This window comes from Dipodomys spectabilis, unplaced genomic scaffold, assembly GCF_019054845.1.
Source record: "Dipodomys spectabilis isolate Male_0828 unplaced genomic scaffold, ASM1905484v1 ptg000105l, whole genome shotgun sequence".
NCBI lineage: Eukaryota > Metazoa > Chordata > Mammalia > Rodentia > Heteromyidae > Dipodomys > Dipodomys spectabilis.
Window position 1 is genome coordinate 2,912,498 of NW_024870782.1, and position 6,409 is coordinate 2,918,906.

The 6,409-nt window shown below is 35.1% G+C and overlaps 1 non-coding gene across 1 annotated transcript; it reads right to left on the minus strand.

The window, feature by feature from the left end:
• Positions 1–792: 792 nt before the first annotated feature.
• On the minus strand, positions 793–898 carry LOC122114064. The gene has a single exon (XR_006148519.1). It is a non-coding gene; the product is annotated as a U6 spliceosomal RNA (small nuclear RNA).
• Between the last annotated feature and the right edge of the window lie 5,511 nt (positions 899–6,409).

Consider the following 6,409-nt stretch of genomic DNA (forward strand, 5'->3'; position numbering starts at 1 on the left):
ATTTTGTCATATCACCTTACATTTTGGATTTAACATCCACTTATCATGCAGACCATGTGCTGTTTGTCTCTTTGCTTTTGGCTTAGCTCACTCAACATGATTTCCTGTAGCTTGATTGATTTCCCTGCTAATGCCATTATTTTGTCCTTTCTCTTGACTGGAAAATATTCCGTTGTGTACAGTTACTATAGTTTTTGGATCCATTCATCTCTGGTGGGACATATGGGTTGTTTTCATATCCTGGCTATTGTGAACAGTGCTGTGATAAACATGGAGGTGCATGTGTCCTTGAATATTGGTAACTTTTGTTCAGGATAGATGCCTAGAAGTGGTATGAGTGGGCCATAAGGAACGTCAATATTTAGCTTTCTGAGGACTCACCAGACTGCTTTCCAAAGTGGTTGTGAAAGTGTACATTCACACACACACACTCACACACACACACATACACACACACACACACACACACACACACACACACACACACACACACAAAGAACGTTTTCTTGATCCATTCTTCTACTGAGGGGCATCAGGGTTGGTTCCATATCTTAGCTATGGCAAATAATGCTAGAATAAACATTGTTGTGTTGGTTGTTTTAGTATGGACTTGTTTGTGATCATTTGGATGAATGCCCAAAAGTGGGATTGCTGTGTAATAGGGGAGCTCTATGTGGAGTCTTTTGAGGAACCTCCAAACTGCTTTCCAAAGTGGATGTACAAGTGTACACTCACACCAAGAATGCAGTAGGCTTCCCTTCTGGCCACATCCCTTCCAGGATCTGTTGTTGTAAAAATATGGAACGATTCACTAAGTTGCGTGTCATCCTTGTTCAGAGACCATGCTAATCTTCTCCGTATTTTCCAATTTTAGTGTATGTGCAGCCAAATTGAGCACAGAACATTTTTTATATATAAAGTGTAATTGATTTTCTTAAACTAGACAATTCAACAAAAAGTAAGTTAAAAAGAATTGTGAAATTTTAGAACCATGTATTTCTTACATAAGCACACATTTGAGAATAAAGTCAAGATTGACACGCCAAAAACAAAATAATTCCAGATATTTGTTGTTCATGAGATGTGTAGGAAGAGGAATTCAATTATTCTACACAAGGCATCTGTCATAATGTTCATTGCAGCAATTGTTAAGGTTTGTTAAAAGTTTTAATGTTCTAAATGTTTCATTTTGGGATTTGCTTATATATGGCAAAATTAAGGCTGTTTGGCAGGTCATAAAATTTTTCAAAGAAGTATATAATTTTTCTGCTAGCATGTACTAGTAAGTATGTTCATTTCAGAGTTTATAGAAACTTTACTAATGAGAAGTTGCAAAGACTGTGTAAAGAAGCAGAGTGAAGAGCTAAGATTTTAAGTACACAGTTTGGGTTAAATCTTTAGGGCTCCCTTACGTTATATGTTTGTGATGAACAAATAATGATATAAGCCACATACAAATGGTGAAATGAACTATAAATAGTAATCTTAGTGGGTAAATTTAAAGGCTACTCATAGCTTTATCCAGTTTTAAATGTACAAGAATATGAGAAAATAGTAAAATCTACTATGTACATTCAAATACTGAAAACCCTGGTAATTGTTTTTTTTTATTTTAGTAATCATTAATATTTAATTATTGTTTTCTTTATTTATAGCATTTTTTTCCTTGTAATATAATACAAATTTTTGTGAGTCGTTATGAAGAGGTACTTTGAGAATATTATTGGGATGCCCATACCATTTTTCATAGGTGGATGTGAAAGTACAAAGAGCAAAACTAAAAACAAAATATTGATTAAAAATTTTATCAAGTAGAGTCTGAATCAGGAGTGTTGATAAATGTCCACGCCTAAAAATCTTAACCCTAAGCTGAAGTAGTGGTATTACAGAATTGAGGCTACAAAATTGAGAAACAGTGTTTTGTTTTGTTTTTTGTTTTTTTGTTTTGCTTTGGTTTTGTTGGTTGTGGGGCTTGAACTCTGGGTCTTGGGTACTGTCCCTCAGCTCTTCAGTTCAAGGTTAGCGCTATCACTTGATACACAGCACCACTTTCATCTTTCTCTGCTTATGTCATGCTGAGGAATGAAATCCAGGACCTCATGCATGCAAGGCAAGAACTCTACCACTGAGCCACCTTCCCAGCACCTGAGAAACTGTGATTTAAAAAATCATCTGAACAATATTTGCTTTCTGCTTTGGGTATTATAATGAAATATGTGAACACATTTTTATATTTTTTTGAATTGTCATACTTCTAAATTTAATTCATCTTTTTCAAAGTCAAGAAATATTTCTGAGAGTTTGCTTCTGTGAAGAATGTTTTTGCATTTATAATTTCTTCTGAGGCATTTTTATTTTTTATCAAAATCACTTTATATTTTATGTTGATGAGATATCATACATCAAATACCTTGATTTTTGCATATGTAGAGTCTCAAGATAGCAATATGAATATTCTCATACACCTCTTGTTTATCTGTTACGCACTTTAAGTATTATGATATTTTTCTCTCTCTTTCACTCTCTCTCATTTCCGATCTTTCTCTTTCATGCTCCATGTCTGCTACTTAGAATTTCTGCTGATGTACTATTATCCTTCAGGGTCCACTGGTTTTGTGGGAACATGATAGGGACCATCAGTTACCCTTGCATTCTTTAAGAGTTATAACAGTGACGTGAAATTATTCTTTGCCATTCTAAATGGCAAAACAACAGATCTAGGAATTCCTTTTCACTTTTAGTACTATTATAAATTTTATCTCATACGAATCGTTGAGACTATTAAGATTCTTTTAGCCTGGGACCTAAAAATTCTTTTTCTTTTACAAACAACCTTTTTCTTTTAATATCAGTAAGTAACAAAAACAAAGCTATCCTATGGAAAGTAGGCTGAAGTTGTTCACAGGGATGAAAAACAAGGTAATGGGGGAAGTGAGTACAAAGCATACCCCTCATATAGCACAGATACTTAGAGCAGCAGTTTATCATGTACACTTTGTGATAAGGACAATGTGCTGGGAACTCTAGATTAAATCACTGAACACCTGATATATATACACATATATTTATATATGTATATTTATTTATATATGCATATATGTGTATATTGGCCCATATATGTAAACATGAATGTTACTCTACACACAAATACACACATACGTACACATATGTACACATGCACAAATGGAAAAAGACACATATATAGCCAACACAAGTTTCACTAATTGTTGAATATGCCTTAGACAGAATGCTTGGAAACAAATGTGTTGAAGATGTATTTGTCTCTAAGAGTTCTTTTACCACTCCTCTTATATCTTCCAACTGGTAGGTTTAGAGATATTCGACTTGAAAAAAAGCAGTGCAAGTGATAGCAAGTCACTCGGAAATCTCAAAAAGTATAGGTCATATGGTATCTCCCTGCTCCCCATGGAATGCTTGCTCTTGTAGACACTCTCAACAGCCAAATTAGTAGGACAATATCCTTGTTAAGAATAAAGTTATAAGGCTTTAAATGGCATCCTTACTTGGGCTCTTTTCCAACAGCCAGCATCAATTCCTAAGCAGATGAGTGACGCCCCAGAAGACTGGAGCACAGGTCAAAATTTAACTAACACATATGAAAAGTCTAAAGTGAAAAATGCTGACTTAGGTTGTGCCGATGTCCTGGCCAGAAAATGAGAAAAAAAGAAAGTTTTTTATGTATCAAAATTTGAGAATAATTTGTATCCTGTCAATAAATGTATAGAACACAATTATACCAACTGACAAAAGATGATGTGCATTTCATTTATGTGCTTTCGGACATGGAAAGTGTTTTTAAGTGTGTCTACACAAGTAGAATCAGCATGAAGCAAGCCAGCATTTCTTCATTTAAGACACAAGGAAAGGATACAGGTTAACCCATTGTAACAATGAGATTTGCAAGATACTATTAGAGGGGGATGGACGGAGGTGTTGGGAATGTGTAAAGGTAAGGAATATTAGGGGGAAAAAAAGGAGGTTGTAAAAATGCTCAATAAAAATGTACTCATTACCTTATTTATGTAACTGTAACCTCTCTGTACAGTATCTTTACAATAAAATATATATTAAAAACATACAAGGAAAACTGTACTTATAGCAAGTTGTATTTGTCACTCAATATAAGTAAGGTATTGGTTTTAGGAGCAGAGGCATACTAAAATTTTGGAAGCTCAAATTCTCTACATAAACACAGTATATTATTTTCATTAGAATCTGCCCACAACCTAGTGCAGTGTAATTTCTGTGAAAATTTTTACTACATTCTATGTTTGTAATGGAAAATAAAATATATTCAATATCAATAAATTTATTTCAGATAATTTTTGTCTGCATTTTGTGGATGGAATTGTGAGAGCTAATTTGAAAAGCACAAATTTAATCACCAAGAGCTGTCTTCAAGATGTAACAAAGATCTAATACAGCATCATTGAATGGTATGGGACTCTAAGGAGAAGTACTTGAATTGAAACATTATCAGAAAGTGTAAGCACGCAAAGACTATTTAGAAATGCAGCTGCTAGATTTCTCATGGAGAGCTTTTATAACATTTTGTGAAACAGAAGTCAGAAACTCATGGAAGTGTAGACAATTTTCCTTCATCTTTCTGTCAATCTTGGCCATTATCAATCATAGAATAGCTAATCTAGAATAATCCTGTAATAAGGAAATATTTATGAGAAGTGGGGAAGATGGTGAAGGAGAAGGTGTAGGCTAAACAATCTCTCGCATAGAAAGCAGTTTTTGTGTCCCAGCGAACAGTACTAGGCTAGAGTATCACACCAAGTGTGCCATCACAGTACAGAGTTTGGCTAGAGAGGGAAAATCCAGGGAAGGAAACACATCTGTGCCGTTGCTGTAGCCATGGCTGAGGCAGCTTTGGTGACAGTCATAGCCACCCCACCATACCTACAACAGAGAGGCTCCAGCACAGAGGCACCAGACACAGTGGGTGAGCAGATTCAACTCAAAAACAACTGAAAATGAGCAAATGAGTTAAACCATCTTAACAGGCCCATATCAAGCACTGAAATAGAAAAAGCAGTAAGAGATCTCCTGTCTTAAGAAAAGCCCAGGACCACATGGATTTACAGCGGAATTCTACAAGGCTTGAAAGCAGAGCTCATACCAATATTCCTCCAACTCTTCAAGGAAATTGAAAGAGAAAGTTCACGACCAAACTAAATCTGTGAAGCCATCATAACCTTCATCCCAATACCAGGCAGGAACTCATCAACGAAACAGAATGATACATCCATTACTTTGATGAACATTTATGCCAAACATCTCAACAAAATTTTGGCCAAACAATTCAACAATTCATCCAAAAAATTACATACCATGATCAAACAGGATTCAATTCAGGGATGCAAAGCTGGTTCAATATACACAAATCAATTCATTAACACCACTTTATGATGAAGTTTCTTGATAAACTAGGAATCCAGGGAACATTAACAATAAAATAAAGACTGTATATGACAAACCTGCAGCCAGCATTTTACTTAATGGTCAAAAAGTAAAGACATTTTCTCATAACTCAGGAACGAGACAAGGACGTCCACTCTCTCCACTTCTCTTCAATTTACTATTAACATGCCTAGCTACAGCAGTAAGAAAAGATGAAAACATAAAAGGGATCCAAACAGGGAAAGATGAAGTAAAACTCTCCCTCTTTGCAGATGACATGATCTTATATTTAAAGAATCCCATGGATTCCACTCCCAAATTACTCATGCTGATTCAAAACTACGGCAATGTATCAGGGTATAAAATTAACCCTCAAAAATCAGTGGCTTTTCTGTATGCCAACAATTAGAAAAGCGTGGCTGCAATCAGAAAAGCAACTCCATTCTTAATAACCCCCCAAAAAATAGAATACCAAAGAATTAACTTAACCAAAGAAGTAAAGGATCTCCATGATGAAAACTTTAAAAACCTAAAAAAGGAAATCAAAACAGAACGTAGAAAGTGAATAAAATCCCTTGATCCTGGATTGGAAGGATTAAGATTGTGAAAATGGCAATATTTTCCAAGGCTATCTACAAATTCAATGCAATACCTATCAATATTTCAATCTCATTCTTCAAGGAAATAGAAGAGGTAATCCAAAAAGTCATATGGAATGATAAAAGGCAATGAGTAGCATAAGCAATCCTTAACAGAAAGAACAGTGCTGGAGTAATATCAATACCAAATTTCAAACTCTACTACCAAGCCTTAGCAAACAAAACAGCTTGGTACTGGCACAAGAACAGACCTCAGGACCAATTGAATAGAATTGAAAATCCAGAAATGAGCCTACAGACCAATAGGCACCGAATCTTTGATAAAGGAGATAAAAAATAGAATGGAAGAAAGACAGCCTCTTCAGTAAAAGTGCTGGCAA